Raw genomic sequence first — 10,220 nt, forward strand, 5'->3', positions numbered from 1 at the left:
GATTACTCAGAGACACTTAAGTGATAATTGTCTTCACGCTAGATTACATAGGTTGTATAAAGAAACCAATTGAGTATAAAAACCGGTTAACCAAGTGATAAAAATCGAGAAACCCGGATAACCGAAAATCAACATTTTAAATAGGAAGATAAAACAGTTTATCGGTTAACCGGTTTCTAAACACTAACTGCAAGACAAGAACAACCAAATTTGTTTATTTGAAATGACGCTGCAAAAAGTTTTATATTTAACTGTTATACTACAGCTCAACATCTCTTAAATAGCCACTTCATTGCTGTTAACCTTGATTATTTTTTTTAACAATGTCAGTAAATACTCGCACAAATAATAAACATTTTATGCAGTTATATGCAGTATATTTAATTCCCTTCATTAGTTTATTTGCATAATTTTTTCTAAGCATTATGTTATGTCATAAAAAAAGTAATAAAACAGATAAGTATTTTAAAATTTTTTGCAAAACTTGAAATATTTTTGGCGGGTTAGTATAAGTGTAGACAGTTTTTATACTCTTCATCATGAGTGCTAAGGCTATAAGTATATACACTGAATCAAATAAGTCTCCGTACAGATGTTTTGTTCGTAACTGATGTTATATTTTTACCCTAAAAACATAAAATCTCTAATAATTGAACTTTTTAATTTAATATATGAATAGTAGTGAACTACAATGTGGCAACTTTATGAGTCATATTGCAAATATGCTCATGTAATAATGACTTTTACATGGCAACACTGTTTTTTTACACCGAAAAAGTCTCCGTACAATGTTTGTTTTTGTATTATAACGGTAATCTAGCATTTTCTTTTGATCTAAAAAGTATTGAATATCAAAGAAAGTAGTGTTTTCTCTAAACGAAAGTGTTAATTAATAAAATTAAAAATTATGGAGTGCAAAAATAAGCAGATTTCAATAGATACCAAAAAAATTATAATTGACCTTAAAAATAATGGAAAAAGCCTATCGGAAATAAGTGAAATTGTTAAAAGACCACGTTCATCCATTCAATACGTCATTCAACAATTTAAAAAAACTGGAACAATGACAAACAAACCTAGAACTGGCCGTCCAAGGAAAATAGACCAACACTTGGAGAGGAGAATTATACGAACCGTAAACAACAACCCCAAAATTAGTGCGTGTCTCATTGCTGGAAACTTGAAATCTAGTGACGGAATCACTGTAGACCCCCAAACGGTAAGAAACGTCCTTAAAAGAAATGGATATAATGGACGGGTTAGTCGTAAGAAGCCGTATGTTCGAAAGGCCAATTTGAAAAAGAGATTAGATTACGCCTCTGAACATATTGATAAGGATTTTTTGTTTTGGGATAGAGTAATTTTCAGTGATGAAAGCAAATTTAATGTTTTTGGGTCAGATGGAAGAAGAATTGTATGGAGAAAGCCAAATACCGAAATGTACTCGAAGCATTTGACCCCAACTGTAAAGCATGGCGGAGGTAGCGTAATGGTATGGGGATGTATGGCCTCTTCTGGTGTTGGTAACCTCGTTTTTATTGAAAATACAATGGACAAATTTGCTTATTTAAATATATTGGAAGAAAACCTTAAACAAAGCGCGGAAAAATTAGGTTTGCGGCACTTGTATTACTTCCAGCAGGACAACGATCCAAAACACACCTCTGGAATAGTGAAAGAATGGATCACTAATAATGTCCCAATGCAGTTAAAACACCCACCGCAGTCACCCGATCTCAACCCGATTGAGCATTTGTGGGACCACTTGGAAAAAAGATCCGGCAGCACATTATATCCAATAAAGACCAACTTAAAGCTGTTATTCGGGAAGAATGGGAAAAAATAGATCCTACGACCACAACAAAGCTGGTACATTCAATGAAAAGCCGGTTAAATGCAGTAATTTCCAATAAAGGAGGACCAACCACATATTAAAAGTCATTATAAGGGATTTTAATCTAAAAACGATGAACTGTACGTAGACTTTTTTGGGATTGTTTTTAGTGAAGTTGAAGAAATTGTTTTATTTTTTATGTTTTTAATGAATATTGTTATATTTTGTTTATGTTATTTTATAATTTATAATAGATATTATGAAAAAAAAAAATGTATTAATTTAATAAACACCTTGTTAACAAATAATAAATTAGCCATATATGAAATGATATAATCTGTACGGAGACTTAATTGATTCAGTGTATATCGTTAGCTTAGTGTGCAAACGTGCTAGTCCAGTTTTTATGAAAATTGAGAATTTAATACAAAACTCTGAAATAAGTAATAATACACGGTTTGCGTAAAAAATTTACAATTATTTTGTGTTTTCTGTGGTATAAAAGCGTGCTAAGTCCTTTTTATTTTGTCAAAATTGACAAATTAAACTGTCCAACTGCATTTTTGGAACAGAATAGCAGCCCTGTAATTCTGAAAGGGCATGTTGAGAAGATCATTTTTGTAGAATAAACTTATAGACCAGCTGGTCTGAATTTTTTTTACAGTGGGTTAAAGTTTTAATTTTTTTTATAGAAGGGGAGCATGATACTAACTGAAAACTATTTTGTAAGTTAATGTCTAGGAGAATTCTTATTGTCAGAGTTATATGTGAAATATTATGGGGGTTATTTTCATGAAAGGTCTTGACCCTCCAGCTCCTCTCTTTAGGGGTAAATTTGACCCTTTTTTCGAGAAAATCAAAAAAGTCTCAAAAAGGACATTTAAGGATTAAAATATTCTACGAAAATGTTTACCGGAAAATTTCAGTGGGGGTCAACAAAGATACCAAAGTTGTAAATTTACGCTCTTTACGCTTAATTAGCAAAATTACACACCACCTTGGGTCTCAAATTTTCAAAAAAAATCACCAAAAATCTATTTATGATCCGAAAGAGCTCATATTTAAAATATAAATAGTCCTAGAGAAGATCTACAAAAAACATTCATAAACATGTAGGTTATCACATTTAGGTCAAGAGTTATTTAGGTTTATTTATTTTTTTTTAATTTTGCTCGATCTACGGTGGTTCGATTTTTTTTAAATATCATCTATATTTGCAATAAAATTTCGAATACTGTGAAAACAACTTGCTGACAGTTATCTCTTCACTATAAAAAGTTACCCGCATCCAAATTTGTATCATTTAAAAATTACCGTATTTTTTAAGTGGCGTGTAATTTTGCTAATTAAGCGTAAAGAGCTTTATTTACAACTTTGGTGTCTTTAATGACCCTCACCGAAATTTTCCGACAAAAATGTTCGTAGAATATTTTAATCCTTAAATGTCCTTTTTGAAAGGACTTTTTTTGGATTTTCTCGAAAAAAGGGTGAAATTGACACCTAAAGAGAGGAGCGAGAGGGTTAAGATCTTCCACGAAAATGACCCCCATATAAATCCACAATATAACTCTGACAATAAGAATTCTCTTAGACATTAACTTACAACATTTTTTCAGTTAGTATAAAGCTCCCTTTGCTCAAAAAATTAAAACTTTGACCCACTGTAAACAAAAATTCAGACCAGCTGGACTATAAGTTTATTCTACAAAAATTATCTACTCAACATGCCCTTTCTGAATTATAGGGTCGCTATTCTGTTCCAATCAAAAAGTGTGAATTTGTTGGACAGTGTTATTATCTCAAATCTTAATTTTTGGTTTATTCATTAAATTTAAACGAAGAAAAGTAAATCACAAATTTTGTATGGAAATAATTGATTTTGACTACTGATATCAAAAACGTTGCTCCATTGCCTTTTGAGAGCCAATGTGTAATAAAACTGCATCGACAGATTTAAAAAAAATCAAAACAAGAAATTAACCATTTTAAATCAACGCATATAACCCATTGTTCCGAGTACTTAAGTTTTTATACCCTACACCACCATAGTGGGGACGGTATAATGCGTTTGTGCAGAAGTTTGTAACGGCCAAAAATATTGGCACAGAGTACAGGTCGCAATTTTGAAGATATTTCGATTTGGTACATATTATTTTTTCGACCCAAGGACCAAGCCTATTGAAACTGGCTGAAATCGGTTCATTATTTCACCTAGCCCCCATACAAATGTCCTTCCGAAATTGGACTTTATCGGTCATAAATGTTTAATTTATAAATGTATCTTCACAAATTGCGCTCCAAATAAGTTTTATATATACAAAATTCATGTTACCAAATTTTGTTACGATCGGTCCATAATTAGTCATAGCTCCCATATAGACCCGCTTCCGAAAATCACTTTAACGTGCATAAATCGCTTAAAAATGTTGGTATACTCACAAAATTTAACATAGTAAACTTTCATATAGACACAAATCACACGACCTAATTTCATGGTGATCGGTTCATAATTGGTCATAGCCCCATATAAGGACCACTTCCGAAAATCACTCAAAAATATAAATTATTGAAATTTTAAAAGAAAAATATTTTTGCTCTTTTACTTAGTGTAGGGTATTATATGGTCGGGCTTGACCGACCATACTTTCTTACTTGTTTTAAAACAAAATGTAAGTTGTTATACCGCGATTAAAAAATACATTCGTATCTTTAGTTAAAAGATTTCTTTCTTTGAGTATAGATGCTAGCAGCTCAGATCTCTCATTGATAAGGTCAAGGTCACATATCAAGACACTTAAATGAAGTAGTCGTTAACACTTAAAAATCGCTGTCATGTACATCCGAAAAAAACTTCCACCATCTCTGTGTTCGACAAATCTGATAAGCTACGTACACACGGTTGTCAGGAACATGCTCAGGAAATGGTTAACACAACTATGAGAACTTACGTTGAAACATATGTGTGTTAACCATTTATTGAACATTTTCTGGCAATATTGTAAGAATATGACAACCGTGTATACGTAGCTATAGATATTGATTTACAGGAGATGGTACGTAGTCTGAGACCCGCAAAAAAAAATCACGCACAAAATGTCTCGTGTTAAAATTATGACATCACTCGCAAAACAGCTGACAGAACAAGAACTAAAAGTCAGAATGTATTTCGACCTTCGAGAACTAAAGTCACCGTTAAATTTAAAAAAAAAATTATATGTAATAACTTTTTGAGATAATTGATGTTTTGTAATGCATGCCTTGAGGCACTCTTGCGGGTTAGAGGGTTAATCAGAATATGTCGTTTTCCTTTTATTCATAACATGTAATTTAACAACACAAAATTTGCAGTCAGCAATATGGTTTTTCAGTTCTGTCCAAATCATAGGTATACAAAACTTCAAATAACTATGGTCTCTAATACATGGTTGTCATATTCTAACAAAGTTGTCAGAAAATGTTCAATAAATGGTTAACAACCATATGTTTCAACATAAGTTCTCATGGTTGTGTTAACCATTTTCTGAGCATGTTTGAAAATGTTGTTATTAGGTGTGTTCGCGTACTTTTCAGTAACAAATATCCAGTAACTTTATTTTAGAGAGTAAAAATAAATTACTCTCAATCTGAAAAGTAACAAAAAAAAGTACGCGAACAACAATATGTAAAAATAAGTTGTATTTTATTATAAATTAATTTAAAACGTTTGTTTTGGGCTATTTTACTTCTTTTCTTTGCAAAACTTGTAAATTGTATTAATTTTCAACTTTTTAGTTTTGTTTGCATTTGCAACCAATGTTTTAAACGTTTTTTATGTTGATATTTTTTACTGGAAAAAAAATGTCCAGTAAAAATATCATGTTCTCTATCTACGAACTGTAACTTTTAACACTCTCTTGTTCTCTCGTTACAAGTTTTTAAAAGTAAACGAACGGAATCCCGTAACTTCCAGTGATAATTTGTACAAATTATCAAGTACGCGAACACAAATATTGTCTTTCAAGTTAAAAATTATGAAACGGGCACACGATTTTACTTATGACAGCCAATGTTGACAAATTAAGGTAGATCCAAAGCTACACTTAGGTGAAAAATTTATTAATGTACACTTAATACAAATTCACTAACGGTATCTGGCCACCAAATTTTATTTCTTTATATTTTGATATGTGTTATTTATTGCTCGTGCACTCCTTAGTAACATAATTGTAGCGTTACTGGTGATACTTGTATAATAATAATATCTTGGCACCAATTTTTTTTTTGTTGACCTGTGTTATTTATTGCGCGAGCACTCCTTGGTAACATAATTAAAGCTTTAATGTTGACCTACTACTAATAGCTTAATTTTATTTTTATTAATATTTATATGAATGTCTTGTTTATGTTAAATAAATACTTTTCGCATCAATAATTCTACATATAATTGAATCAAATTTATAAAAAACAGTACAACTGTAAACAAATCTGCATAATTTGCCGCAACTGCTAATAAATATTGTAGTGTGAAAATATGTTAGTTAAAAATATTTAAAAATGTTTAACAAGAAGAAAAATTACATACATATGTATTAGATACATATAATAAAGAGAAAATAAAAATAAATAAAATATTTCAAAAGATTTAGATGTCTAGATATATTAAGTTCGAATATGTAGGGTTTTATAAAAAAAACTCATTAATATATCTAGACATCTAAATCTTTTGAAATTTTTTATTTATTTTTATTTTCTCTTTATTATTTAATATATGTTGATATAGAATGCGTCTATTGCTTTTTTATCGTATGTAAAATAAAAATCATTGAAATCGGTCCATATTTCTAGAAGTTACAATCTCTAAATACTTATTTATACCCGATGTAGTAGTCAACTTTGCTCATACTATATTGGAAAAATCTATGCCCTTGATTGAGCATATACAAAACGTGGGCTATTTATCTCTTATAGTTAGCGAATTGTACTCATTTGAAAATTTGTATTTCAATGATTCACTCACAATAAGCATTTTTGCTGGAAGTCAAGTTCAAAACAAGTATAATCCCATTATCCCATATTATGTGGACAATTGGTACAATATTGTCTCCGATATTCAAAAAATATTTAATTTTGAAATTTGTATTTTCAAATAAGTATAATGAGGGGTGGGGTTCGGCGTCAAAACTTATTCTCAATACTGCTCTGCTAAGCTTATATGAAATTTCATGTCAATCACAACAGCTAGTTAGAAATGACAGATATATTTCCAAAATATGTTAATTATGCCCTACTCAAATATTATGAAATTATTTGAGTAGAGCATCACTCATTCGAAATATGCAACACAATGAACTTTCAGAAACACTTGATTTTAAATCAATTGTAATTCTTTTGTGTTTATAAGACAATGACAGTGATATCAATGGACTATATTCAAAACCCTCTATCTTAGAAAACAGATATATGTATTTTAAAGGTCGCAAATAAATTCTAAATATAATTAAATCTTTTTTTCTGCAAAAAAAATAATTTTGTATAAATAAAACGTATATATAGATGGTTTTATTGTTAGAAATAATTTTATAATTATAAATTCCATCATGTTTATTCTTGAATGGATTTAACAAATCAATTGGTATACAATGGATAGAATTAATATATTGTAGAAAAAAAGTTTTAGTTTTGGGCCATATCTCGAAAGTACTTTAGTCATTTTAAAATATTTATTCAGATTCGTGATCAGCATTTTACACTCAACAATACAATAGTGTGGAGGATATTATGCGGTTGTGTTAATATACATATGTAAAATGTATGTCCAAAAATAAAAGCCTAAGAAACCTTAAAGTATACCGATGGACTCAGAAGTCGGAATGGTTTTAACGATGTTCGTCGGTTTGGCTGTTCATATAAACACAATTTGGAGTTCCGTAAAATTTGGTATATGCTTGTTTTTCGTTCTAGCAATGAAGCATATTGAAGTTGGTTAGAATCGGTCTATTATTTCACCTAGTCGTCATACAAATGTTCCCCATAATAGGACTTTATCGGTCTTAAATGTATGATTTATATAGGTATCCACACAAATTTCGACATAAATAAGTTTTATATAAAAGTGAATCCCAACTGCAAATTTTCTGCGGATCGGTTAAGGACCATAGACCCCATAAGACCCACTTCCGAAGATCCCTTTAACGAGCATAAATCTCCTAAAAAAATGCAACGCAAGTTGCATTTTATTGTTATTGATTGTATGATGATCAATCAATAACACGGTGCTACGATGGAAAAAAACTTGGAAAACCACTTAACGTGTGTTATAGAGCTTGCTGAGTTCATTACAAATTGTGTCAAAAAATTTCAGAAACACCCTCAAATTCAGAAGTTATCCTGAAAAAAACGTTTTCAGTGATGTTCGTCAACTTATCGATCTGTAACTCAGTCAGTTTTTGTCAGACTTTAAATTTGTTAACGGGTTTGGAAAGAAAACTGATAACGCTTTAAAATGGCTTGCAGTTTTTGATACATTTGTAAGTTGTTAAGAATGTCTAAAAGAAAAACAAAATTTATCAACTTTTTTGATTTTACTTAGTCGCTTTTCAATGCTTATTTTGATACGGAAGCTTATAAAAATGTATACCAATGTATAAAGGAAATTTATTTCTTAACAAAACATGATTTTAATTACTCAAATCGGATCAAAATTGTAAAAGTTAAAGTCAACTTTTCACACCTTTTATGGTAATTTCTCCCCCAGCTCATATGAATAAAAAAAGAAACAAAAAACTATACAAAAAAAATATTTGTACAATTTTTAATTTACAAGGTAAATTTTTGTCGAACTTTTTTCAAAAAAGTTTAATAACTTTGACAAGTATAAACCGATTTTAACAACTAATGTCTCGTTTTTGTCTATATAAAACACTGTGCCAAAAAATAGGGTTTCATAGAAAAAAATTAAAATAATTATTGTTGAATTTGAAAAATTACGAAAAAAATAAAAAAGAAAGCGAAATTATTTATAAAAACTTAAACAACTTCTTGGAATATATATTTTATGCATACATTTTATGAAAGCTTAATTCTTTACCTATCCACAATTTTTTAAATTTTGAAATCGGTCTAAAAATGTGAGAATTAGTGGTACTAAAGTACTACGACCTTCCCTAAAATAGTTTTTTCAAAATAACTCAAAATTTAGAGGGTGTTTCAAAATCTTTGAAAACGGTTTCAGTATGTCCTCACCTAGGCCTACAACCTCCATTAGGTTACTTTCAAGTTCAAGTTCTTCTTTTGTAGCAGAGTGTAATTAGTCACAGCTCCCATATAAGGCCCTCTCCCAAAAACACTTCAACGAGCATACATCTCTTAAAAATGTTGGTGTCCAAATAAATTTCATATGTACACAAATTATGACACCTCTAATTATATGATGATGGGTCAATATTTAGTCATAGCTCCCACTTCAAAAAATCACTTTAAAACGCATAAACCTTTTACAAGTATGTATTGCGATATAAAATTTAACTCAGATGAGTTGTATATGAACAGAAATCATTCTACAAAATTGTTTGATGATCGGTACATAATGGGTCATAGTTCCCTTATAGCGCCTCATTTCTGAAAAACGCTTTAAAGTGATTAATTCTCCTAAAATTTTAAGTAATGAAATAAAATTTTGTAGAGTTATCTTTAACCATATTAGAAAATTTTTAGGGAACCGGTCCATATATCTCAATTCAGATCATAATTGGTTTTCAACAAGATCGGTCGAGTTACAGGGGGTCAAAATTTGACATTTTGGCCAAGAAGGTGTTTTTTCTTATCCATTTATCATATTATCTATTGTTCTTAGCAAAATGTGTTCCAAATGACTTAGATAGCTCTTTCTTCAATCTTTCGAAAAAAAGCAAAAAAAAATTTAAAAAAGGGCCATTTAAAAAAAAATCAAAAAAGTTTTTGATTTTGACCCCGTCTAACTCAGAGAGTTCTCAACCGATCTTGTTGAAAAATTGTTACTAGAACTAATCTTGGTGCAAATTTCATACCGATCGGATGACATCGATTTCAAAAGTTGGTTCACTTGACATGAAATGCCCCATATTATACCCTACACCACCATAGTGGGGAGGGTATTATGCGTTTGTGCAGATGTTTGTAACTCCCAAAAATATTAGTCTAACACCCACCTTAAATTATACCGATCGACTTAGAATCACTTTCTGAGTCGATTAAACGATGTCCGTCCGTCCGTCTGGTTGGCTGGCTTGCTGGCTGACCATATAAACCTTGTTCGCAGAGTACAGATCGCAATTTTGAAGCCTATTGAAACTGGCTGAAATCGGTCCATTATTTCACCTAGCCTCCATACAAATGTCCTTCCGAAATTGGACTTTATCGGTCATAAATA

At 30.6% G+C, this 10,220-nt stretch overlaps 1 protein-coding gene across 2 annotated transcripts in view; it reads left to right on the forward strand.

The window, feature by feature from the left end:
* Flo2 (flotillin-2) overlaps positions 1 to 10,220 on the forward strand; it is a 503,689-nt gene that overhangs the window by 46,549 nt on the left and 446,920 nt on the right. The window lies entirely within an intron of this gene.

Source organism: Calliphora vicina, chromosome 4 (genome assembly GCF_958450345.1).
Source record: "Calliphora vicina chromosome 4, idCalVici1.1, whole genome shotgun sequence".
Taxonomy (NCBI): Eukaryota; Metazoa; Arthropoda; class Insecta; order Diptera; family Calliphoridae; genus Calliphora; species Calliphora vicina.